Raw genomic sequence first — 27,343 nt, forward strand, 5'->3', positions numbered from 1 at the left:
TGCTATTTGTTGTGGGCCGAGCTGTATCCCCTAAAACCCTCATAGGTTGAAGTCTGACCCCTCAGTACCTCAAAATGTAACTGTATTTGGAAATAGGGATTTTAAAGAGGTAATTAATTTGAAACAAAGTCGTTAGGGTGGACTTTAATCCAAACTGACCATAAGAAGTGGAAATTTGGACACAGGTAGGGACACAGGAAAGACCATTGAAGACACAGGGAGAAGCACGTTACACAGGGAGAAGTAACGTGCCTATAGCATATTGAGCTCAAGAGGTGCATTGTTCATTTAAGGTTCATTTAAAGGTGTCAGACAGTACAGTAATTTGGCATTTTTTCTTCCTGACTGCCAACTGTGACTTGGCACCATGCATCCGGCTGAATGACACAGGTTTTTGGCGATTGCATTTTGGTTTCTGCATCTCATGGGCATGAATAACAACTTTTCAAGAGCACTGTTACCCCCAGAGGGTTTATACAAAAGAGTGTCTAATTTGAATTGCTTTCAAAAAATAGCTTATCACGAATATTTCTTATTTATTCTACCTGTTCATTTAGTTACTATTAGCCATAGCCAATCATAGCTGTTGACTGCTCTCATTCATTTTTTAATTGGTAATATTGAACATTAATCAAGAAGCAGTTTTTCATTGTATGGTCAGCAATCAATTTTAGAGCTAGAGAGCGTTTAAAAAGCAGAAGACAAAGAAATAAAAGTAATGATTTCTGTGGAGAAAAACTTGCATATATAAAGAAAAATCAAAACCTCCAACAATACCCCAAGGGTGAGTGTTGTGTCTAAAAATCTACAATTTATTGAGCCCTAGTGATATGTTAGGCATAGAGCTGATATTATTATTTTCAGTTTACCCATGAGAAACATTCGGCTGTGGGGATTAAATAATCAGTCATAAGGGGAGCATGTGTCAGAGGAGGACTTAATTTTAGGGTTGTCTAATGACAAAGCTTAGGCACCCAGAGACAGCACCACTCTGCATCTCTAGATGCGCTTTCTACTTAGAATCTCAATCTCTGTATGATGGTGGGACAGAAGTTAAAAGATAATAACAATAATTTACTAGCAATTCTGGAAGTTACGTAATTTTCCTTCTAATACTTGAATTATAATAAAGGTTTGGCTGCTGTAACAGAGACCCTAAATAACAAAGGTTTAAACTAAATTGAATTTTAATTATTTTCCACCTAACCGTCTAGGACAGTGCTGTCCAGTGTTGCTTAGTTAACTCTGCAGTATGAGACACAAAGCTTCTTCTTTCTCACTCTCCGCTTAGTGAGTTGCCTTCCTCTACGTATCCGAGACAGTCCCTACCAGCACATCTGCATTCCAGCCAGGGAGCTGAAGGAAAGAAAGAGAGGACACACCTCTTTTTTATATGACCTGGGAGTTGCTTGTATTACTTTTTTTATTGAGGTGAAATTCACAAAACAAAATTCACACTTAAAAATTTTAGAATGTATAATTTGGTGTTTTTAAATATATTCCCAGAGTTGTACAATAATCACCACTGTCTAATTCCAAAATTTTTCTATCACTCCAAAAAGAAACCCCTGCCTCCCAATTCCCCACTTCTTCTCCATTTTCTGGCAACCATTCATCTGCTTTCTTTTTTCTGTGGATTTATCTATTTTGGACATTTCCCATAAATGGAGTCATACAATATGTGGCCTTTTGTGATTTCCTTCTTTCACTTAGCAGAATGTTTTCAAGGTGAATCTGTGTTATAGCATATATATGTATCTTATACTTTTTAATTGCAGAATGCTGTTCCATCATATGGATGTATTCATTTTATTTATCCATTGAACAGTTGATGGACATTTGGATTGATTTCACTTTTTGGCTGTTATGAATAATGTTGTTATGAGCAAACATGTACATGTCTTTGTGTGGACATATGTTTTAAATTCTCTCAGATACATACATTGGAGTGGAATTGCTGGGCCATATGGTAATTTAATGTTTAACTTTTTGAGGAGTTAATATTACTTTTTTCTCATACATCATTGACCAAGGCTTTGTTATATGGATTTTGGGGATATTGAGAAATGTGAGGAATATAGTCTGTATTGTGGCAACTCTAGGCCAGCTAAAAATCTATTAATAAATCTCAGTATCTGTTACTCTTAGATAAGGGAAGAATGGGTATTTGGAAACAAAGAGTCTGTACCATATGCATCCTCTTGGTCACACAAATACCAATGCATTCTCTTCTTCCCACGTATAGAACACAGGCACTCCTTCTCAAGAAAGACAATGCAAATTTCTGTACCAGGACCATCTTCAACTAAAAGTTTTAGATATTTGAGATACGCTCCACCATGTATATCACCTCTGAATTACACGACGAGTTATCTGTCCCCCCAGTACATGTAATGGACAATAATGATGGCATGGCCATATTACAATCTACTGTTTGAAAAAGGCAAGAATGGGAAATATCAGAAGTCAGTGATCTGTATAAGATATCACGTGCTGCTGGGCAGGAAGAGTCCTAAACTGGTAGATGAGTAAGTTCCTTCGTTAGGGTACCTCCTGATTTGCTCTCTGGAAGAATCTGTTTTGTTCGTTGTTCTCTACGATTCCAGATATTGCTGTCTGGAAGGTTCCTCATTGTCCGTTAATCTGCACAAGTCACATCTGTAGTGAGTTCAGAGATACATTCTTGGAGAGAATCTGCCACTTGAAAATAAGCTGAGAGGATAAGGCAGTAATCGCGATCTGATTTTTAGCTGCTCAACTGGCTCACATTGTCTGGTCTTTAAGGGAGAAAGCTTTGGGGCCATAGAGTTATCTCTCACTGAAACTACCTTTTGAGATTCACATCTTAAAATTATTTCAGTTGGCTTGATCAATTTTTCAAAGCCCCAAGTTACCAGATTCTTAGTCACCTTAAATTTCAGACATTGGGCTGCGAAAGTCGACCTTAAAAAAAGAGCCAAATTCCTTTCAATTTCAGCATAGAAATTTGCTTGCATTGCTTTTAGTAGCTCTTGTTCAACTTTGCTGAAAGTGACAAGAAACAACCAATGCATATCAGTTTTGTGATTTTCCCTCATAGTTTCTGCAAGCTCAGGGTCACGTGGTCTTGCCTCCCAGGATTGCAGATAATTTCCCCAAATGCTTTCTCAGGCATAATAAGGGCACTAGTTTTCCTTTTTTGCAGTTTCTGTGTTGCTGCAACTGACTTCTAAGTGATTTGATTGCTAGTTATTCTGGATCTTGTTATAACCAAATTTTGTATTTGTTAGATTATTCAGGTACTGTAACACAGACCTAAATTTACACTGGCCTAAGCAAGATATGTGTTATCTCTTTCATATGTGGTCTGGCCATAACTAGGCCAGGGTGGGTGATATGAGGACAGCCTTGTGCCAGGGACCCAGGTTCGTTCCACATCATTTCTGCAGCATCCCTAGGGAATTGCCTGTTACTGTGTAGTTCAGGATGGCTCATCACCTTGTCTGCACTCCAGCTAATGAGATGGTGCAGAGATAAAGAGGAGAGTGCGCTTAGTTTTAATGTCAAGGCTCAAAAGTTGCACAAATCATTTCTGATCACATTGCATTGACCAGAAGTTTGCCGCATGGCCACACCAGGATTCAAGGTTAACTTGGGAAAAGAAGCCTTTATTCTAAGCAGTGATGCACTCAGATACAAAGCAGGGCTTTTTTTTTTTTTTTTTTAAATGAGGAAGAAATAAATATTGGAGGCAACCTAGCAGTCTCTTTCTTATTTTTCACCTGTTAATGTGAGAAATTATAGTAAGAATCAGCAGTAGCTTAAAAATTGTTTATATTGCAAGTAAAATTGTATATTTTTATTATACTCTTTATCTCTAAAACCTGATTTTTCTTATTCCAAATTAACTTAATTTGCACCCTAAGCCTATAGTGTCATGCAGATGCAGTACCTAATATAATGACACTAATTTCAGGGGTAATGCTTAAAATTAGATATGACAACTTGTTGTCATTCTTGATTTCTCTTATTCTTTAAACTTTACTTTCATGCTCCTTTTAAAGAGATGTTCCAAGAACAAAAAATAAACATCCTACACCTACGTATTTCTCTTTGACTTATCGGGCATGTAAGAAATAGATGAAGAGGGTAAAAACAACACCCCCCCCCCGCAAATAAAAAACACCCAGATTAAAAAAACTATTTCTCACAGAGTTGTTTCTAATTTATACACTGATTAATAAAACGTTTCACATCCAGAAATGTCATTCCAACTAAAATCTAAAATTATATCTATAGGGCTTCCCTGGTGGCGCAGTGGTTGAGAGTCCGCCTGCCGATGCAGGGGACACGGGTTCGCGCCCCGGTCCGGGAAGATCCCACGTGCCGCGGGGCGGCTGGGCCCGTGAGCCGTGGCCGCTGAGCTTGCACGTCTGGAGCCTGCGCTCCGCAATGGGAGAGGCCACAACAGTGAGAGGCCCGCGTACCACACACACAAAATAATAATAATATCTATAAGTAAGTGTTTTATATTCTAGCCACAGAAATTTTGTTCACTCTAGGTTTGTGCTTTTTGGCTGGTAATATTAACTTAAATCCTTTTCTTCTCCTTGCCCATTAGCTTATGAGATCTAAAATTAAAAATAGAATAATTGTGTCATTGTGAACATAGGTTTCTCACATTATGATTTCATTCTATTTGACTATTTAGTAATTTGTGATGGCCAATGTTTTGTTTTGAGATTCAGTGTCCTTAAGATATTTCCTCGTTGCTTTTAGTAGACTGCTAATTTTGCTTAAAAATCTAAATTTAATTTTCCAAATTTTTTGTGGAAATAAAAATTGAAATTAGGTATCAGGTGATGGGATGATTATAGGTGTCAGACCACTCTTTGAACAAATTCCAGTGATGAATCACACAAAAATTCATCTTGCTTTCATTTTCGTAATAGTTCTGGGGAACCGTGAATCCTATAAAACCCCACAGGGTATAAGGCTACTTATCATAAGAGCTATTGAAAAGGGAAACAGATCCTCTTAACATATTCTGACCTGGAATAAATATATTTTTATATTAGAAGCTAGAATTTGGACCAGGATACAACTTCCCAATTGGTGGCCCATTTGCCACAATTGGCTTGTAGATATATTTTGTTTGGTCAGTATGGTATTTTAAAAGTAAAACTGAACTGACTGTTGTCTTAAAAATTAAATATTTTACATAAAAATTCATACTTGCAGCTTTTCTTTAAAAAAAAAAATAAGTGTTCAGTTTTGGCCGTGAGGAGTCCACCTTGCAACATGAGCTGAGTAGTGGCTGCCCGCTTAGCGGGGGTACACTGGCTTCAGCTCAGTTCACCGATATTAGTCCCTTATTGATTTTGTTCTTGTTTTTTAAAATTTTATTTATTTTTTAATTTTTATTTTATTTGGAGTATAGTTGATTAACAATGTTGTGTTAGTTTCAGGGGTACAGCAAAGTGATTTAGTTATACATATATATGTATCTATTCTTCAAATTCTTTTCCCATTTAGGTTATTACATAATATGGAGCAGAGTTTCCTGTGCTATACAGTAGGTCCTTGATGGTTATCTATTTTAAATATAGTAGTGTGTATATATCAATCCCAAACTCCCAATCTGTCCCTCCCCCCCCAACCTTTCCCCCTTTGGTAACCATAAATTTGTTTTCTAAGTCTGTGAGTCTGTTTCTGTTTTGTAGATAAGTTCATTTGTGTTATTATTTTTTAGATTCTGCATATAGGTGATATCATATGATATTTGTCTTTGTCTGACTTACTTCACTTAGTATGATAATCTCCAGGTCCATCCATGTTACTGCAAATGGCGTTATTTCATTCTTTTTAATGGCTGAGTAATATTGCATTGTTGCATTGTATATATGTACCACATCTTCTTTATCCGTTCATCTGTCGATGGACATCTAGGTTGCTTCCATGTCCTGGCTATTGTAAACAGCGCTGCAGTGAATATTGGGATGCATGCATCCTTTCAAACCACGGTTTTCTCCAGATATATGCCCAGGAATGAGATTGCTGTATCATATGATAGCTCTATTTTTAGTTTTTTAAGGTACCTCCATACTGTTCTCCATAGTGGCTGTATTAATTTACATTCCCAACAACAGTGCAGGAGGGTTCCCTTTTCTCCACACCCTCTCCAGCATTTATTATTTGTAGTCTTTTGACGATGGCCATTCTGACTGGTGTGAGGTGATACCTCATTGTAGTTTTGATTTGCATTTCTCTAATTAGTGATGTTGAGCATCTTTTCATGTACTTCTTGGCCCATCTGTATGTCTTCTTTGGGGAAATGTCTGTTTACGTCTTCTGCCCATTTTTTTTTTTTTTTTTTTTTTTTTGCGGTACGCGGGCCTCTCACTGTTGTGGCCTCTCCCGTTGCGGAGCACAGGCTCCGGACGCACAGGCTCAGGGGCCATGGCTCACGGGCCCAGCCGCTCCGTGGTGTGTGGGATCCTCCCGGACCGGGGCACAAACCCGTGTCCCCTGCATTGGCAAGCAGACTCTCAACCACTGCGCCACCAGGGAAGCCCTTCTGCCCATTTTTTGATTGGATTGTTTGTTTTATTGATATTGAGCTGCATGAGGTATTTGTAAATTTTGCAGATTAATCCCTTGTCGGTTGCATCATTTGTAAATATTTTCTCCCATTTTGTGGGTTGTCTTTTCGTTCTGTTTATGGTTTCCTTTGCTGTGCAAAAGCTTTTGCGTTGAATTAGGTCCCATTTGTTTATTTTTGGGTAGATGTCAGACCACTGATGGAATTTCAGTAGAACTGGAAGGAACAGGAGTAAGTGGAGGGCCAGCCACATCAGCAGCTAAGGCTACTCCTTACTGAGATTCCAGCAATGCCCTTTCTCATCTTCTAGCCCATTCTTCTCTGAAGCTCTTCCAGGAGCTTCCACCTCCCATCGCCCTTTCACCCAAAATGCCTCTTTAGGAGGTGTGCTGCCACAGGGGATACGGTAGAGCTTCTGTTCTCACAGTGCCCTTGGAGTCTTCTACTACTCAAATCACCTCCAGGGATTGCTGTCCTTTTCCTCACTGACAGTCACAAAATATGATTTTCTTTCTATTTAGCTTTGGCACCGAGATGGGATTAGATGTTAGCATGGCTGCAGAGTGCCATAATAAATTGTAAGGAATTTTGGAATTAGAGCAAGTAGTGAAATCTTGGGGAAGCTATTAAATCTGGCATTTCTAATTCCGGTTGAAATGTTAATTTCACTCACCAAATACAAGTACAAAAGTATTGTTCATTATAGCTAAGAGTGTAGACATATAACATTTATATTAGAGACATTTGGTATAAATTTAAGTATCCCTGTACTTACAGGGATAAGACATCCACAGCGTAGAAGGTATCCCCTTGTTACTGCCTTGTAGGACTAGGTTATTGTCCTATACAGACACGTGCAGTGAGATTCATGTACTCTTGAAAGTTTCAGAGATTGCTAGGACGAGCAAGCCATCTCCTAAATTTACAGAAAATTAATATAAAGTCTCAATCTCCTCCACCTGTAAAACACAAGCTGTTGGACTTGGTAAATTCTAATTTCCTTAGATTGTAAATACCTGCAATTTTTATAAAATAAAAAATAATTTACATGTGAAAGGTGAGAGCAGGCAAAAACTGAAATCTAAAAAAATAAAACAAGGAACCTGTGGAACATAACAGCAGAGTTACAGAACCATGACATTATTTATGCTACATCCCAAAGATTCAAGACTGATGCATCAGAGCTGCTCCTCATGGGCAGTGGTCCATTGCCCGAATTATTTAGTATAATGTTCCATTTTTGGGTACTCGAAAACCTCAGTAGGACACAGATTCTGCTCATTATTGCTGTGTCTTGCTGGTTTTGCTATATTCGTCACTAGACTTATTATTTCATATTTATTTACTCATGCTGAGTTACATGAGTCAGTAAATTATTTCCCTGGACTCCAATTCTGTCACAGTTATACTGAATTCAGTTATGTTCTCCTAACTTACCCTGTCTTCAGGATTTTCTGTCCCAGCATTTGCAAGCTTCAGCATTCTTACTCCTTGCTTCCTCCCCAGACTTAAAAATAAAAGGTGAGCCATCGTAGTTTCCATATTGATTCCCATGGCACCTTGCTTGTCACTGCGCTCAGTGTTGAAACCCTTCCTTTCTCTGAGTCATTTGTCTCTGGACTAGCTCTCCTATGTTGCAGACAGTGCTGTTGACCTTGGGGATTAATCTTTGGTTGGTGATGTATTTTTAAAAACTCATTGAAGTTCAGGTACTGTAATTTATGACTGTGGTTTACTTCAGTCAGATCTGAGATACTGTTCCTTTATTAAAATGCTGGCATTTATGTGTGGCAAACTTGTCTGCCCGAACAAAATTATTTTCATCTTAAGCACCTTTTGCTTCTCCAGGATTACTCCATTTTGGTTCACGGCATCAAGGTCTTTTTTTTCCCCCATCACTCATTGTTCTTTCTGGGGCAACAAAAAGCATTTTACTGTACTTTCTTTTTGATCCCAGCATCCTAAATTAGAATAAAAAGTCTTGGATTCTAGCTTTGGTTCAGCCATTGGTTATCCAGTATTGGACAAATCCCTTGCCCTCACTCCAGCTCATTTTCCTCATCAGGGAAATGGGCATACTATTGATCAGTTATCCTCTTGCACAGGATTTTTCCAAGAAAACTACCAGGTATACAAAGGAATTTCAAAGTTAGAATGCCATGTATAAATAGGTTAATAGTGTATTGTCATAGGCTAGCAGAGAAACTGGCAAAGAGTATAGGCATGAGGTAAATATTAAGTCATATATCCAAGTTACTACTACCTTGCATAGATTCATAGAGTCAAAGGCAGTCTTATACTATCCCCTTCCATGTAAGGCCCAGCTAGTGTCCCTCTGCTTATTAAAGGCAAATCTGGAGTAGGATTTAAGACTCCTGGCCTGGCTTATATATAGCACAGTTTTGGACCACTGCTTCTCATTGGAGTGTACACACAGTGGACGTGTTTGACTTTATAAACCATCGCTGCCAGTTTGAATGCTCTTCAGTGGGAGAAGAGAAACGTTTTTGCTCCTGTATGTTGATTCTGGGAATGAAAAATGTGGAGAAAGTAAAATTATTCTACTCACGTATCTTTCAAAGTAATCTAGAGGTTTTCTTGAAGTGTAGTTTTATTTAGTTTTAATCTTCTCTCCTTCCGGATTTCATCATACGTTCTTCAATCTAAAGCTTTCACCCAATTGTTTGCTGATTTTTGTGTTGAGGTGTAATTTTGTTCTGGCCTCTCCGCCTCCTGGGCTCTGGCCTCTCCGTGTGGAGCTTAGCTTCTGTACCACCTCTGCCCTGAGGCGGAACTCATTTATAAAAATAACTCTCTGATACCAAGCATTCGTCTGGTTAGGGGACTTTATTGCACATACATTTTTGGGGTGTGGGCTGTTTATAGTAAGGGGTCAGTTCCATAGCTGACAGCTTTCTGCAGCTTTGCCAGACTCTGTCTTTTTTAATGTTCTGTTCCTTTTTGTTATCTCTATCTCAGATTGTCTCAAGAACTCTAAATGCTTTCCTCCATAATTGACAAGGTCTTTTAGTTCTCCTATAAGAAAACTTTGCAGGAGCCAACACAGAGACACAGGCTACGAGTAGGGGATGGAGAGGTATGAAGTACCGGTCTATAAATAAATAAGTTACAGGGATGTAATGTACAGCACAGGGAATGTAGTCAGTATTTTGTGATAATTTTGTATTTTGTGTAATCTATAAAAATATCACATCACGATGTTTTATACCTGAAACTAATATGCTACTGTAAGTAAGCTATATTTCAGTAAATAAGAAAATAAATCAAAGGCTATGCCAGTATGACAAAAAAAGGAGTAGGGGATTGGTTAATTTTATCAAATTATATTGTAATGCAATGCTAAGAGAAATTCTGGTGCCACTTCTTTGTAAGTAGTGTTCCTCTATTTTGATTTATAAACCCTACTTTCTTATGATTATACTGATGAAATTGTCTGAAGCCTTATGAGTCAAATTGTTCATTTTGGATTTTATTTTGTCAGTAACAGAATGTCTAGCATAAACTGTATTAAATGATAAAACTCCACGGTTGATTTAATCTAGCAGTTGAATAGTGTCAAAAATGGTAATTTTCATGTGTGGGTGGCCCCTCTCAAAATGGTGAGTGCTAACATTTGCCAAGGCTACATCTTTCTTGTCTGTACTCAGAGAGTGTTGTCTCTCTCTCAACTTTAAAATTAAAATTCTGGATACAGTGCTGACTGGATGATTTATGTTACATACTTCTATTTCAAATCACTGTGATCAAGTGGATAAGGTTATGTTGATTGATTTAGACCAGTAAATGTTGACCATTGCATCTGATTAAGAACTCAGTTCATCCATATGGTTCAGTATGGGTTGGGGGGTTATTTCCCAATGAAAATCTTAGGGTTGATAGCGTTTGAGTAACAGACCAACAGTTACCAACTATCCTATATGGAAAGTTTTCTCTCCTCAAATTGTGTGAATCCTAAAATAAGAAAGCCTGTTATTTATATCTACTTATAGCCTAGGTAGATAGCCTATAATCTATCTACCTTAGATTACACTGATTGCCCTCTTTCAGTTGCAGGTAGAGCCACTGTTGAATATTGTCAGTTATAAACCAAATCCGTTCTTCACTGTTTCTAGACTATAGTAACCTACCTTAGATTACATTGATTGCCCTCTTTCACATGCAGGGAGAGCCACTGTTGAATATTGTCAGTTATAAACCAAATCCGTTCTTCACTGTTTCTAGACTATAGTAACCATTATTGCTGCTCACTGAATATTGGCAGCTCTCCATCTTCTGGGTGCAGAGTAGGCTTGACCTTCATGGCCCCCTATGGTTGGATGAGACCCTGTGACTAGGTCTGGCCTATACATATATATTTTTTTTTTTCAGTGAACTTTTTTTTTCTCTTTATCTTATTTTAAAATTTTTATTTATTATTTATTTTTATTAGTCATCCATTTTATACACATCAGTGTATACATGGCAAACCCAATCGCCCAATTCATCATACCACCACCCACATCCCCCACCACTTTCCCCCCTTGATGTCCATACGCTTTTTTCTCTACTTCTCTGTCTCAATTTCTGCCCTGCAAACCAGTTCATCTGTACCATATTCTAGGTTCCACATATATGCGTTAATATACGATGTTTGTTTTTCTCTTTCTGACTGACTTCACTCTGTATGACAGTCTCTAGATCCATCCACGTCTCTACAAATGACCCAAGTTCATTCCTTTTTATGGCTGAGTAATATTCCATTGTATATATGTACCACATTTCTTTATCCATTTCTCTGTCGATGGGCATTTAGGTTGCTTCCAACACCTGGCTATTGTAAATAGTGCTGCAGTGAACATTGGGGTGCATGTGTCTTTTTTTTTTTTTTTTTTTTTTTGCAGTACGTGGGCCTCTCACTGTTGTGGCCTCTCCCATTGTGGAGCACAGGCTCCGGACGTGCAGGCTCAGCGGCCATGGCTCACGGGCCCAGCCTCTCCACAGCATGTGGGATCTTGCCGGACCGGGGCACGAACCCGTGTCCCCTGTATCGGCAGGCGGACTCTCAACCACTGTGCCATCAGGGAAGCCCCATGTGTCTTTTTGAATTATGGTTTTCTCTGGGTATATGTCCAGTAGTGGGATTGCTGGGTCATATGGTAATTCTATTTTTAGTTTTTTGAGGAACCTCCATACTGTTCTCCATAGTGGCTATCAATTTACATTCCCACCAACAGTGCAAGAGGGTTCCCTTTCTTCCACACCCTCTCCAGCATTTATTATTTGTAGTCTTTTGATGATGGCCATTCTGACTGGTGTGAGGTGATACCTCTAGGAGGTGGATCAAAAAAGATCTTGCTGTGATTTATGTCAAAGACTGTTCTTCCTATGTTTTCCTCTAAGAGTTTTATAGTGTCCAATCTTAACATTTAGGTCTCTAATCCATTTTGAGTTTATTTTTGTGTGTGGTGTTAGGGAGTGTTTTAATTTCTTTCTTTTACATGTAGCTATCCAGTTTTCCCAGCACCACTTATTGAAGAGACTGTCTTTTCTCCATTGTATATCCTTGCCTCCTTTGTCAGAGATTAGTTGACCATAGGTGCGTGGGTTTATCTCTGGGCTTTCTATCTTGTTCCATTGATCTGTATTTCTGTTTTAGTGCCAGTACCATATAGTCTTGATTACTGTAGCTTTGTAGTGTAGTCTGAAGTCAGGAAGTCTAATTCCTCCAGCTCCGTGTTTTTTCCCTCAAGACTGCTTCGGCTATTTGGGGTCTTTTGTGTCTCCGTACAAATTTTAAGATTTTTTGTTCTAGTTCTGTAAAAACTGTCATTGGTAATTTGATAGGGATTGCATTGAATCTATAGATTGCTTTTGGTAGTATAGTTATTTTCACAATATTCTTCCAATCCAAGAACATGTTATATCACTCCATCTATTTGTATCATCTTTAATTTCTTTCATCAGTGTCTTATAGTTTTCTGTATACAGGTCTTTAGTCTCCCTCAGTAGGTGTATCCCAGGTATTTTATTCTTTTTGTTTCAGTGGTAAATGGGAGGTGTTTCCTTAATTTCTCTTTCAGATTTTTCATCATTTAGTATATAGGAATGCAAGAGATCTCTGTGCATTAATTTTGTATCCTGCAGCTTTACCAAATTCATTGATTAGCTCTAGAAGTCTGTGGGGTTTTTTGGGTTTTTTTTGGCAGTATGCAGGCCTCTCACTGTTGTGGCCTCTCCCGTTGTGGAGCACAGGCTCCAGACGCACAGGTTCAGTGGCCATGGCTCACGGGCCTAGCCACTCTGTGGCATGTGGGATCTTCCCGGACCGGAGCACGAACCCATGTCCCCTGCATCGGCAGGCGGACTCTCAACCACTGCGCCACCAGGGATGCCCAGCTCTAGTAGTTTTCTGGTGGCATCTTTAGGATTCTCTATGTATAGTATCATGTCATTTGCAAAATGTGACAGTTTTACTCTTCCAATTTGTATTCCTTTTATTTCTTTTTCTTCTCTGATTGCCGTGGCTAGGACTTCCAAAACTATGTTGAATAATAGTGGTGAGAGTGGATATCCTTTTCTTATTCCTCATCTTAGAGGAAATGATTTCAGTTTTTCACCATTGAGAATGATGTTTGCTGTGGGTTTGTCATATATGGCCTTTATTATGTTGAAGTAGGTTCCCTCTCTGCCCAATTTCTGGAGAGTTTTTATCATAAACGGGTGTTGAATTTTGTCAAAAGCTTTTTCTGCCTCTGTTGAGATGATCATATGGTTTTTATTCCCCAATTTGTTTATATAGTGTATCACATTGATTTGCGTATATTGAAGAATTCTTGCGTCTCTGGGAGAAATTCCACTTGATCATGGTGTATGATCCTTTTAATGTACTGTTGGATTCTGTTTGCTAGTATTTTCTTGAGGATTTTTGCATCTATATTCAACAGTGATATTGGTCTGTAATTTTCTTTTTTTGTAGTATCTTTGTCTGGTTTTGGTGTCAGGGTGATGGTGGCCTCATAGAATGAGTTTGGGAGTTTTCCTTCCTCTGCAATTTTTTGGAAGAGTTTGAAAAGGATGGGTGTTAGCTCCTCTCTAAATGTTTGATAGAATTCACCTGTGAATCCATCTGGTCCTGGACTTTTGTTTGTTGGAAGATTTTTAATCACAGTTTCAATTTCATTAGTTGTGATTGGTGTGTTCATATTTTCTGTTTCTTCCTGGTTCAGTCTTGGAAGGTTATACCTTTCTGAGAATTTGTCCATTTCTTCCAGGTTGTCCATTTTATTGGTATAGGGCTGCTTGTAGTAGTTTCTTAGGATGCTTTGTATTTCTGCGGAGTCTGTTGTAACTTCTCCTTTTCCATTTCTAATTTTATTGATTTGAGTCCTCTCCCTCTTTTTCTGATGAGTCTGGCTAATGGTTTATCAATTTTGTTTATCTTCTCAAAGAACCAGCTTTTAGTTTTATTGATCTTTGCTATTGTTTTCTTTGTTTCTATTTCATTTATTTCTGCTCTAATCTTTATGATTTCTTTCCTTCTACTAACTTTGGGGGTTTTTTGTTTGTTTGTTGGTTGGTTTGTTTTTTTGCGGTACGCCAGCCTCTCACTGTTGTGGCTTCTCCTGTTGTGGAGCACAGGCTCCGGACACGCAGGCTCAGCGGCCATGGCTCATGGGCCTAGCCGCTCCGCGGCATGTGGTATCTTCCTGGACCGGGGCACGAACCCGCGTCCCCTGGATTGGCAGGCGGACTCTCAACCACTGCGCCACCAGGGAAGCCCTAACTTTGGGTTTTGTTTGTTCTTCTTTCTCTAGTTCCTTTAGGTGTAAGATTAGATTGTTTATTTGAGATGGTTCTTGTTTCTTGAGGTAGGCTTGTATTGCTGTAAACTTATCTCTTACAACTACTTTTGCTGCATCCCATAGGTTTTGGATCGTCGTGTTTTCCTTGTTCTTTGTCTCTAGGTATTTTTTGATTTCCTCTTTGATTTCTTCAGTGATTTCTTGGTTATTTAGTAACGTATTGTTTAGCCTCCATGTGTTTGTTACATTTTTTCCCCTGTAATTCATTTCTAATCATTTCTAATCTCTTAGCATTGTGGTCAGAAAAGATGCTTAATATGATTTCAGTTTTCTTAAATTTACTGAGGCTTGATTTGTGACCCAAATGTGATCTATCCTGGAGAATGTTCTGTGCACACTTGAGAAGAAAGTGTAATCTGTTTTTGTATGGAATGTCCTATAAATGTTAATTAAATCTACCTGGTCTGTTGTGTCATTTACAGCTTGTGTTTCCTTATTAATTTTCTGTTTGGATGATCTGTCCATTTGTGTAAGTGAGGTGTTCAAGTCCCCCACTATTATTGTATTACTGTTGATTTCCTCCTTTAGAGCTGTTAACAGTTGCCTTGTGTATTGAGGTGCTCCTATGTTGGGTGCACATATATTTATAATTGTCATATCTTCTTCTTGGATTGATCCTTTGGTCATTACATAGTGTCCTTCCTTGTCTCTTTTAACATTCTTTATTTTAAAGTTTATCTGATATGAGTATTGCTACTTCAGCTTTCTTTTGATTTCCATTTGCATGGAATATCTTTTTCCATTCCCTCACTTTCAGTGTGCATGTGTCCCTGGGTCTGGAGTGGGTGTCTTGTAGACAGCTTATATATGGGTCTTGTGTTTGTATCCATTCAGCAAGCCTGCGTCTTTGGGTTGGTGCATTTAATCCATTCACATTTAAGGTAATTATCCACATGTATGTTCCTCTCACCATTTTCTTAATTGTTCTGGGTTTGTTTTTGTAGGTCCTTTTCTTCTCTTGTTTTTCCCACTTAGAGAAGTTCCTTAAGCATTTGTTGTAGAGCTGGTTTGGTGGTGCTGAATTCTCTTAGTTTTTCCTTGTCTTTAAAGCTTTTGATTTCTCCATCGAATCTGAATGAGATCCTTTCCAGGTAGAGTAATCTTGGTTGTAGGTTCTTCCCTGTCATCACTTTAAATATGTCATGCCAGTCCCTTCTGGCTTTTAGAGTTTCTGCTGAGAAATCAGCTGTTAACCTTATGGGAGTTCCCTTGTATGTCATTTGTTGTTTTTCTCTTGCTGCTTTCAGTAATCTTTCCTTTAATTTTTGTGCCCATTTGGTTACTATGTGTCTCGGCGTGTTTCTCCTTGGGTTTATCCTCTGTGGGACTCTCTGCGCTTCCTGGACTTAGGTGGCTATTTCTTTTTCCATGTTAGGGAAGTTTTCAACTATAATCTCTTCAAATATTTTCTCAGGTCCTTTCTCTCTTCTCCTTCTGGGACCCCTATAATGTGAATGTTGTTGCATTTAATGTTTTCTCAGGGGTCTCTTAGGCTGTCTTCATTTCTTTTCATTCTTTTCTCTTTATTCTGTTCCGCAGCTGTGAATTCCACCATTCTGTTTTCCAGGTCACTTATCCATTCTTCTCCCTCAGTTATTCTGCTGTTGATTCCTGCTAGTCTATTTTTCATTTCAATTATTGTATTATTCATCTCTGTTTGTTCTTTAATTCTTCTAGATCTTTTTTAAACATTTCTTGCATCTTCTCGATCTTTGCCTCCATTCTTTTTCTGAGGTCCTGGATCATCTTCATTATCATTATTCTGAATTCTTTTTCTGTAAGATTGCCTATCTCTATTTCATGTAGTTGTTTTTCTGGGGTTTTATCTTGTTCCTTCATCTGGTACATAGCCCTCTGCCTTTTCATCTTGTCTATCTTTCTGTGAATGTGGTTTTCGTTCCACACGCTGCAGGATTGTAGTTCTTCTTGCTTCTGCTGTCTGCCCTCTGGTGGATGAGGCTCTCTGAGAGGCTTGTGGAAGTTTTCTGATGGGAGGGATTGGTGGTGGGTAGAGCTGGCTGTTGCCCTGGTGGGCAGAGCTCAGTAAAACTTTAATCCACTGACTGCTGATGGGTGGGGCTGGGTTTCCCTCCCTGTTGGTTGTTTGGCCTGAGGCAACCCAACACTGGAACCTACCTGAGCTCTTTGGTGGGGCTAATGGCGGATTCTGGGAGGGCTCATGCCAAGGAATACTTCCCAGAACTTCTGCTGCCAGTGTTCCTGTCTCTTGGTGAGCCACAGCTGCCCCCTGTCTCTTCAGGAGGCCCTCCAACACTAGCAAGTAGGTCTGGTTCAGTCTCCCCTGGGGTCACTGCTCCTTCCCCTGGGTCCAGATGCGCACACTACTTTGTGTGTGCCCTCCAAGAGTGGAGTCTCTGTTTCCCCCAGTCCTGCCGAAGTCCTGCAGTCAAATCCTGCTAGCCTTCAAAGTCTGATTCTCTAGGAATTCCTCCTCCCATTGCCAGAACCCCAGGTTGGGAAGCCTGACATGGGGCTCAGAACCTTCACTCAGTGGGTGGACTTCTGTGGGTGTAAGTGTTCTCCAGTTTGTGAGTCACCCACCCAGCAGTTATGGGATTTGATTATATTGTGATAGCGCCCCTCATACCGTGTCACAGCGGCTTCTCCTTTGTCTTTGCATGTGGGGTGTCTTTTTCGGTGAGTTCCAGTGTTCCTGTAGATGATTGTTCAGCAGTTAGTTGTGATTCCCGTGTTCTCGAAAGAGTGAGTGAGAGCGTGTCCTTCTATTCTGCCATCTTGAACCAGTCTATCTCAGTGAACTTTTTAATGGAAGTGACATGTATCACTATTGGACCAGAACATACAAATGCCAGGGCAGAGCCAGACCTTATAAATGCTAATGAAAGACTCTTAAGATTCTTTTTTTTTTTTCTTTCACAGCATCTGGCATAGGTCCAGGGAGGATCTCAGAGTAAGGACAAAGAGGAAATATTGAGCAGAGCTCCCAGCTGACTGCTGATGGACATAGAGAATGGGTAAGAAATAAAACTTTGTTCTTTTAAGCCGCTGAGAGTTGAGGATTGACTGTTGAGGATTGACTGTTGAGTTGAGCCTATCCTACCCTACATAGTCATCTAATTTTGTTCTAGCATATTGTCACCCAGAGGGCCAACGGCTACATTTTCCAGTCCACTTTTGGGGTCACGTGACTGTGTTTTCCCCAACAGAATAGGAAAGAAACTGATATATTCAACTTCCATATTACTTGTTTGAAAGGATATCTGTTTCCCCGGGCTACAGTGCTGACTGGGAATGACAGCCTCTGCAGTTGTGACAGTCTCATGTTGAGGATGGCAGAGCTCACCCCATGCTTTTGGTCCGTGGATGACTTACTTGATCAAAGACAGCTACTAGCTCAGTGCTTTATATAAGAGAGAAACAAGCATCTATGTTCTTTAAATCGCTGCATTTGGAGTGTTTACCGAAGTAGTCTATTTTTTACCGTGACAAATATATCAGTTGGGTAGGACAGCATTCAAGGTGAAGAAGCGGGACATTAAGATTACAGCACATGCTACCTCCTGTGAACGTGCTTATTGTTTAATAGGAAAGTGAAGAAATAGGAAAATGTAGCATTTAGAGAAAACTGTGAAACAGAATAGGGTTGATACATCACGTTATGCTGAGAGGAACCTGCACTTTGAAGGTAGTCAGACACAAAGTGAGATCTGAGTTTAGACTCCGTTACCTGATAATTACGTGATGTTGGGCAAGTGATTATAAAATGTACAGTGATTATTATTTTGTAGGGTTGATGTAGTTATTATCATACTGTAAGTTGTCTAGAGAAGTGCATGACAAATGGACATTCAATTGATGTAGCTATTGTTAGTGTTAATTCCAAGTAGTTTGCATAAGCAATTAAATTTCAAAGAAAGGATACATTTGCAAGGGGCAGCAAAATTAGAGAATGTTTTGTGTAGACAATGGGAAGAAAACTGAAATTTGAAAGCTATAAAGGATTTTCCCTAAGAGAGAAGGTAGGTGAGTTGAGGCAGAGTTAAACAGATGTGTAGGAGCCCAGGGTGATATGTGCAGAGGATACATGGGGCATGGAGGAGATCAGATAAAGTACAGCAGGAAAGTTAATTAGAAGAGAGTTAAGAGAGAAGGATGGGAGTGCATCTTACTTCTTCTCTCACTGCTAGCATATAGCAAAGTCAAGGATAGATCCATTTGGTGAGACTTGAAAGATATCATTTCAGGACCCCCTTCGTTGGGAGAAAGAATCCGAGATTACAAATATAAATTGAGGCACTGCTAAGTAAATAGCAGCAGATCTGTGATCCATTCTATTCCCTTACCAGGGAAGGGGGATGCTTCTAGGAGAGAAAGAAGGTGACTTCATCAGATTTCAGTGTAGACTTCCTAATAACAGATCTCTTAACAAGTGAACCAATGGTGTTTGCTATCAGAAAAGTTACTGTCTTTGGAATATTTTTCCAGAGGATAAACTTAGTTCTCTAGGATTGCTTGTGGAAGTTAAACTTTTATGGGATGGCTCTGGGGAAAATGTCACATTGACTATGTAGCTATCTAAAAATAAAATGGAGATGTTTTAATGACAGGAATGCCTCCTTCTATGTAAGGGGTGTGACTGTACATATCATTCAGAGATTTCACTTATTAATCTAGGCCCAGAACTCATCTAGGGAGCTTCAGTGGAGGCCCTGGATCTTTCCCTGCTTTGCCTAAGCCTCGTGATTACTTGAATTCTTTAAATGACTAGTCATGCTTGATCTAGTCTGATTAGAGAATTGATCTCTGATTTGTGTGAGTCTAATATAACAATATGATTTTTCATGTCATTTCACATTGGTGCATTGAGCAGGGTTGTATTTCAGGTCCACAAATCCCAATAGCTAAGACATTTATTATTATTATTTTGGCTAAAAAATGAGGAGATGGGGAAATATGATGAAGACTTCACATCAAGTTAGTGGCCTGTCAGTCTTTGAAATGGTGAAAACCCCATGTGTTATTACTGAAATAAGTCTTATCAGTGGAATTTGTAGAAAAATCCACCTATATATGGGGGAAATGGCTAAATGGATAGACAAAGAGTGGTTGAAAAGGGGGCAGATTAATTAAAAATTCTATTCACTGGTCATTGTTAGCAGCCTTGATAAAAGATAGACTTTTAAAAGAAGAGTAGATGGCAGTGGGAAAAGATAAAATCATTAAGGTCATATTTTTCCGGTCCTGGAAAGCTTCTCATGTCTCTTCAATAACCAGGAGAGGTGTTACTTTCATTAGCGAAGTAACTCAAGTACAACGGTTGGTTACTCAGAAGTTTACATAAGCATCTGGAGACCCAGTCAGGTAACTTTGGAATCCCTAGAGATCCTTTCTGTTCAAGCATTAGGACACTTAAAAGCAATCATCAGAAAAGCCTGGAGAATTATTATTGGCATAATCTCTTAGAAATAGCAATCAGGGAGGTATACAGTTGACACTATATATCGCTGAATGGAAGTGATTATTTGGGTTGATGGCTAATCCCCAAGTTGCTGAGAGCTTTGATGAGCAAAGGCATCTGGATGGTCTGCAACGAACAAGCTGCAGTGGACAAGGGTGAGAGAGATTCTCAGCCTCACTCTTACCTCTTAAAGGGCCATGGAAAATTTCCTCTAACTGTCCTGTCTGAAGAAGTTTACTCCCTCAGCTAAAGGCTAAGCCATAAAGTCCAAAGAAGATGACTGAAAGGCCAAGATCTGCTTGCTTAATCTCTGCCAAGGGGTCTTAGACTGTACGCAGTGATTAGAGCAAGTGGCCTGGTAAGCAAAACCTCCTTAGGAACGTTAGCTATAGGCGTTCAGTGTAAAATTATTCCTGTGGGTGTGGGAGAGTAGGGAGTGTGCTTTGAGTGGCATGGCGATAGAGCTGGGAGGAGGGTTGGAGGTGCTCCTGAGGGAACCAAGGTAGGAGTAGAGTTAGGATTTGGGAAGCGTGACTGGAAAGGATAGGCCCCTCCCTTTTCTCAAGAGTGCATGCTTGGGATGGGTATTATGTGCAAATAGGGCATATTACCATTTATAAGGAGGATATCTGCTAAATCCACCTTTCATGCAATTTTAATTGGTCATGATAAATGGGAACCTTTGGAACCAAGCCTCCTCAGTAATAAGCATTAAGCTATAGAGAGTTCCAAGAGGGAAATGAAATTGCTGCTCTCATTAAGAAATGGTTGCTGTCTCTCTCTTTAATAGTTCTGTCTGGATAGTACTTATGGAAGACAGTGTTTGGAGGTTAATACTAGACTGTGGAGGGTCACCCAAGGTAGTTTATTTGGTTCCTGCAGCTGTGTTTGACACAATGGATTCCACAAGGAAGTACAGAAGACCAGTGGGGGCTGGTATGATGTTACCTCCTTGGCTGACACATTCTTTTCAATAGCAGATTTGGAGCCCAGCCAGGTACAGTTTGCAATCTTGTGGAACGGAAATCAGTATGCACTCATTGTTTTGATACAGAGAAATTTGAATTCTCAGGCGTATGTCCACAATCTAATGAGGGAGGACCTGGACTTGATAACCAATAGAGCAAGGTAGTATACTGCCTTAATGACACGATTATCACTGAGTCCTCAGAGGAAGAAGCTCTGGAGGACAGAAAGAGACTGGCTGACCTATCCAGCTAAAATTCAAGGCCCGGCTCAGTCTGAAATTCCTGGGAATTATGTGGATTGGAACAATCCAGGTCATTCCCCTGAGAAATACATTCTCAGAGACCCTGCCAAGAGGAACGACACTAGAAGCCATCAGGACTGTTCACATGTTGGAGAAATTACACTCCTCTTCTAGGACCCCTCATGGCCCCTCTTCACAAAGTCACTAGAAAAATTTGAATGTGTAGAGGGCTGTGAGCAGAGAAATAATGGTTAAAAGAATTAGAGAAGTTGGTGGTGCAGGCAGCCGCACTTGGTCACCATGAATCATAATTGACTGTACATAGACCAGAGCTTTGGGCAGAAATGAAATAAAGTGAAGACATCTTGGATTTTGGATTTATGAACTCTCTGAAGCAGCTGCTCAATGTAGACCATTGGAAAACAGCTGTCAGTTACGAGGCAGTGGTGAAAACAACCCACAGCAGAGACATCGCAGGTGGGAAAAGCCAATCATCGTCTTGGGTGATATCAAAGCAATTTGAATGGGGAGGGAGAAACCAGCAAAATTCAGTCATAAAGTGGCAGTGCCGTATTCAAAAGCATGCCAAGGGTGAGATTCAGGAGGGGTTCACCACATACACAAGGAGGTTGACTTTATAGAGCTTTTATAAATAAACCTGGAATCTACTAATGTATTGGAAAACATCACGTGAACTGTGTATCTATGTATAAAATGGAGATGTGTCAGGATCCGCATGGCTCCCACTGTGAGGCGACTGTACACTTTGCATAGAGATGTCTTGTGTTAACTTGGGCTCAGGTATGAGAAGAAAGTCCCAGGGGGAGCTGCATTTGAGGCCCTGGCTCTTTCCCACTTTGTCTCTGCCTCATAACTGCTTTATATCTATGAAATTATTATTATTATTATTATTTTTGCGGTACACGGGCCTCTCACTGTTGGTGGCCTCTCCCATTGCGGAGCACGGGCTCCGGACGCGCAGGCTCAGCGGCCACGGCTCACGGGCCCAGCCGCTCCGCGGCATGTGGGATCTTCCCGGACCGGGGCACGACCCCGTGTCCCCTGCATTGGCAGGTGGACTCTCAACCACTGTGCCCCCAGGGAAGCCCCTCTATGAAATTATTGATGATGAAAGATGTCTAATTGTAGGAGTCTGATTTGACAATGGGATTGGACGTTATCTCAGTTATGGAAGGAAATATTTACTTGGAAGAATAAAAGTAATCACAACAAATCACAAATCTGAAAAATGAATGAATATCCAGAAAAATGATATTTCTATTACTTAGCACCAGACTCCTCTAGGACACTCTTCTTTTCTACACGATTTGGCTGCATCCTTTATAATCACCTCTTCCTATGATAATCATCTTGAAGTATCATTTTGTGTAGGAAGAGTAGAAAGATAGTTCTGTCTTTCCTCTAGCATGAATACTTTATTTTTCATTATTGATGAGTCAGGCTAGGGGTCTAGGAGAAATAAATCCTCTGCTTAGAGTTTTACATGACTGAGGATGGAAAAATCCTTCATAAAGTGTTCTTTGGTACATTTCAGACCTTGTTTCTCCTCCACTACACTCATATTTTAGAACATCTACATGTCACCTGGCCCTGCAATTCTTGTCAGGACACTGGGTGAGTTGGTCGGTGGGTGGCAGAAGTATTCCTGAAAGCCATTTCTGTTAGGGTGGCTGGAAGTAGTAAGTATGCATGATAGTGACTGTGAACAGCCCAAATAATCCCCAGGCACAAACTAAATGTTCTGTCTGCTCCTTCAACTGGATCCTTCAAATCTCTACAGTCATTTCAATATCACTTGACATGAGGGCAAGTCTGACAAATGGGAGGCATGAGTGGAAAGGGCAGTGATCCTAAGTAATTAAAAAAAAAAGTTTTGATTTTGTCAGTTTCACATATGATGCTGTGAACACAGTGCTGGGGGCCCTTCCCAGGGCCTTGGAAGAGACCTGTGCCAGTGAGGAGCCCTGAATATTAAACTTCATTACCTTCCTACTAAATCTACCTCTGAGTGGGACCAGATCGTGAAAGGATTTGAAAATGGCATAGGAAGCTGGGTCTGATGTAGTTTGCATCTCATATACGCAGAGAACATTATTATGACCACATAGCTTAGAAATTCAGAGTGAGCTAAAGATATGTGAGATGGGTAAGTGGTCTTCATATGCTAAAAGTATCGAGTCAGTACTCATCAAATTATCTTGTTATAATATCAGAGCTCTTCAGAGAAAAGTGTTTCATCTTTGCTGAAGTTTTTCTAATAATGGGATACTGGGGGATGGAAGAATTGTATTAAAGAAGTAGGATTGGTTTCACCAGAGCTAAATGCATTAGCAGTGCATTAAATCATCCTCTGGCTACATCAGTTGGCTATCAGTTTCCTAAAGCACCACCAAAAACATTCTAGCTGAATCTTTTATCAAGGCCATCACACATTTCAGACTTTGAAAATCCAGTGCCCTCATTCTGATTGATTTTTTATCCTGCCTAAACAAATCTTCAACCGTGAACATGCTTCTTCATTTGAAAAACAGGGAGTGTTCACATTATTAAAATACTTGCCCTTTAGTTGGCATTATCAGAAAAAGAAAGCTCTAGTGGTTGCCAAAACTGAAAGAATAATGCTGCAGTGGAGGAAGCAGATTTAGAGATGGATCTGTCTGATGATTTAAGACAGAGAAATTTTGCACTGCTGAAGAAGTGGAAACAGATATCTGAGACTCAGTCAGTGGAATGCTGACCTCTCTAGTGGCAGCAGTAATCTTCCCCGCCCCTGAAATGGAGATGTGGCCAGAAATAGCATCCTTATTACAACTGTTCCTGCACCCAGCCTAGTGACATTATGTTAAACATGGGCCAGTGCACAGTTGGGTTGAGTTGGTGAATATTCCCTGTTCTGATTATAGACCTGCATATTCAATTGTGTACCATGCATTTTCTTTTAGGTTAGCATTGGCACTTTAACATGTCTACCACAAAACCCCATGTTTTGTTTACTGATCTGATGCTCTAAAATATGCTCCCCAGTATATATTTCCTACATTAGTAATTGCTCCTCTCTCAAGTTGAGTACCCAGTTTTGTGAACACTATCCTCTCTGCCTCTGTCTTAATGTAATTCTTTATTCGTGTTCATGTGTTTACCATGGTAGCTTCCTTACAGCCTTCTCTGCCTTCAATTTTTCTTTCTCAAATCCACATTTCCAAATAAAATACAACTGTTATATTCTTAAAAAGCAAAACAAAATAAATCCTACCATGCCAGTCATTAACTTAAAACTATTCAGTGGTTCTGTCTTGCCATCTGTAACATCCATTTTCCACCATGACATACAGGAGTTTCTGTGTCTGGTCTTTGCCAATTTTTCCAGTTTTACTGACTGCCCTAGTAAAGCTCTTCCAGCCCCATTCCAGCTATACCAAAGTCCTTCTAATTTGTTCTTTAGTCTCTTTGCCTTTGCATAAGCTATTTTCCTCTACCTGGAATGTTTTTCCCCCACTTCTCTGCTACAAGGCTAAGATTTCCTCATCCTATATAACCTGTCTCTTCTCTATGCTTTAAGTACCCTATTTTCTAAGTATTTTTTAATATTTTTCCATATGTAAGTTATTACTCTATATTAAAACTATGTGTTTCATTGTCTATGAGGACAGGAACTATCTTAATCACTTTGTTTTCCTAGTACTCAGATCACTCTTGAAGTATGTTAACTACTCAAGAAACAGATGTGTATTTGATGAATGAATAAATGTAGGCTGTAACCAACAACAGACCACTCATTCACCCACCAAGAAACATGCTATTTTTGAGAAGTCCATTAGATATTTGTAAAGCAGGTAAAGCTTGCTGAAAAACATCCTGTATACCCAGAGTAAAATATGATTGGTCCTAATCATTGAGACAGAAGATAATCGTACGAAATATTAAATACCCTGTGTTTGATGTTTTACTGACTATAGAGGAACACTATGTTAGATTCATCTAGGAATATTTGAGACTGTCGGGTCGAATTGATGGTATGAGTGTGTTATATGAGACAAGTACCATTCATACGTGAAATATATAGAAGGTCTGTGTTAGGGGAGAGCCAGTAGAAATGGAACATGAGACATGGACTTGAGAGACATTTGGGACTAGTGCCAAACAATCATGGAAGCGTAAATAAGTTTATTAACATGGTCATGCACCTGTGGAAGATGATACTACAACCCAGTCTTACTATGATGCACCCTTATTTGAGATTATGTGATTTAGAATGGTTGACTTAGAGTGGATGCAGCTCCCTTTATAAAACTTTAAAAAAATTTAACCCTCTGTTGATGGTAATTGCACTTTAAGACTGAAAAGAAATTCTGAAAATTCATAGTACAGTAGAGAAGTAGTAGTAACACAGACGTATAGCAAAAGTGGAAAGGATAGGAAGGAATGAAAACTAGCCTTTACTGGGAGATAAGTTACATAACATACAAAGGACAGGCGATGCATATGAAGCAGAGGCCAATAGTGATCAAGAGCATTGGCTTATAACCCTTGTGCTACAGTCTCCTCACTGTGTGACCTTGGGCACATCACTTAACTTCTCTGTTCCTTGTATCATATTCAACAATAGAGTTATTCTGAATCTTAAGTATGTGCAAAGTGCATGGCACAGAGCATGGCATGTTTTATGTGCTGAATAAATATATGCCACTTTTTGTCAAGCCCCGTTGCAGGTATTTTGCATTTATAATCTCATTAAGTCTTCAAAACTTTTTTTTTAAAACTGTTTTTTTCAGACAATCAATTTATTAAAACTACTCAGTATTTAAAATGTTTAAAATATTTTATTAATTTTGTATTACCATAGGTAAATTTAAAAAATTGTGTAAGATACGATGGATCAGATCGAGGACAATGTTTGGTACTCACATGGATTCATAGTTCCCTTGCAAGGTGCAAAGGGTCCTTGTATTAGAGATTGGAAAGCTATTTCCTTCTCACAAATAATTACTTTGGAAACCCTTGAGATAAGCAATATTAGTCCAATTCTGTAGCATATAATGGTTTCTTCAGCAACATTATAATTTGCCATGTAAATATATATTTTGATATGTTTTGAAACAAATTATAAAATAGGTCATATATTTAGCTATTAATCTGCCTCCTCCAAACCTTAGAGATTTATTATGTAAAGCATTCTATAAACAGACTTTAAAGGAAGAATGTAAAATAGGCTTTATTTTATGTAAAGGAAACACTAATATGTGTGGATCATTGACCTGTTAAATGTCTAAAATAACTTTTATTTTATCATCTTTGGTTAAGTACATCTGTAGTTCTTATGTATGTGCCCAGGTTTCTTTTTACAAGCTACTGACTAACATGGGACCAGAAATATAAGTGGATTTTACTGGTCAGTTAAGCAGTGTTTCTGCCTCTGCATCAAGTTGCATCCAAGAGCTAATTGAGGGTGAAACTTTCTTAGTTAATCACATATTGGTAGGTTGAGAATCTCAATGTACTAGTAGACTGATTATCCTAATTTAACCAAACATATTCCATAAAGCCAAAACTATTAGCTAGTAATCTTGATTTTTCTGTATTTTAAATCATACAAGTTTAGACCAGTGCAAGAAGGAAGCAGCACCTAGTCTTAAATTGATTGTGTTTGCAAAAGCTTTGCCTCAGGTGTTTTCATAAACCTGAGTCTGCAAAATTTTTAATTGGAAGAATATAACCTAGGAGAATACTTAAGAGCAGTGCTCTTAGAGTGACAATAATCTACAGTGTCTCCTTATTACTGATCTTGTGAAATCCAAATACCCATGTCGAGCAATAATTTTCTTCCATAAACCATCCCATATTTTTAGCATCATCTCTCTTTATTTTCAGTAAATCTTTCTATTCAACCAGAACAATAAGTTTGCTAACTTGAACATTAATTTTTACATTTTTCAGTTTAAATTTCTGTTCTAATTTAAAGGTTTTATATACAAGAAGTAAAAAAAAAAAAATCATTAAAGTTTGTGAAAGTCTCCCTCTTTCTGCACATTGGATCCATACTTAAGAACTTGGCTCCTGAAATTGCTCCTCCTTTCACTTTCATTTCTGCATCATTAACTTTTCCCTTATTTTTTTTTTTTGGATCTAAACAGCAAATCCCAAATTTTCAAAAAATTTCCAAGTAACTTAATTGCAACGCAGAACAAAATTCAATAATATTTATAAAAATACAGAAATATCTACCATCCCAC

Source organism: Phocoena phocoena, chromosome 21 (genome assembly GCF_963924675.1).
Source record: "Phocoena phocoena chromosome 21, mPhoPho1.1, whole genome shotgun sequence".
NCBI lineage: Eukaryota > Metazoa > Chordata > Mammalia > Artiodactyla > Phocoenidae > Phocoena > Phocoena phocoena.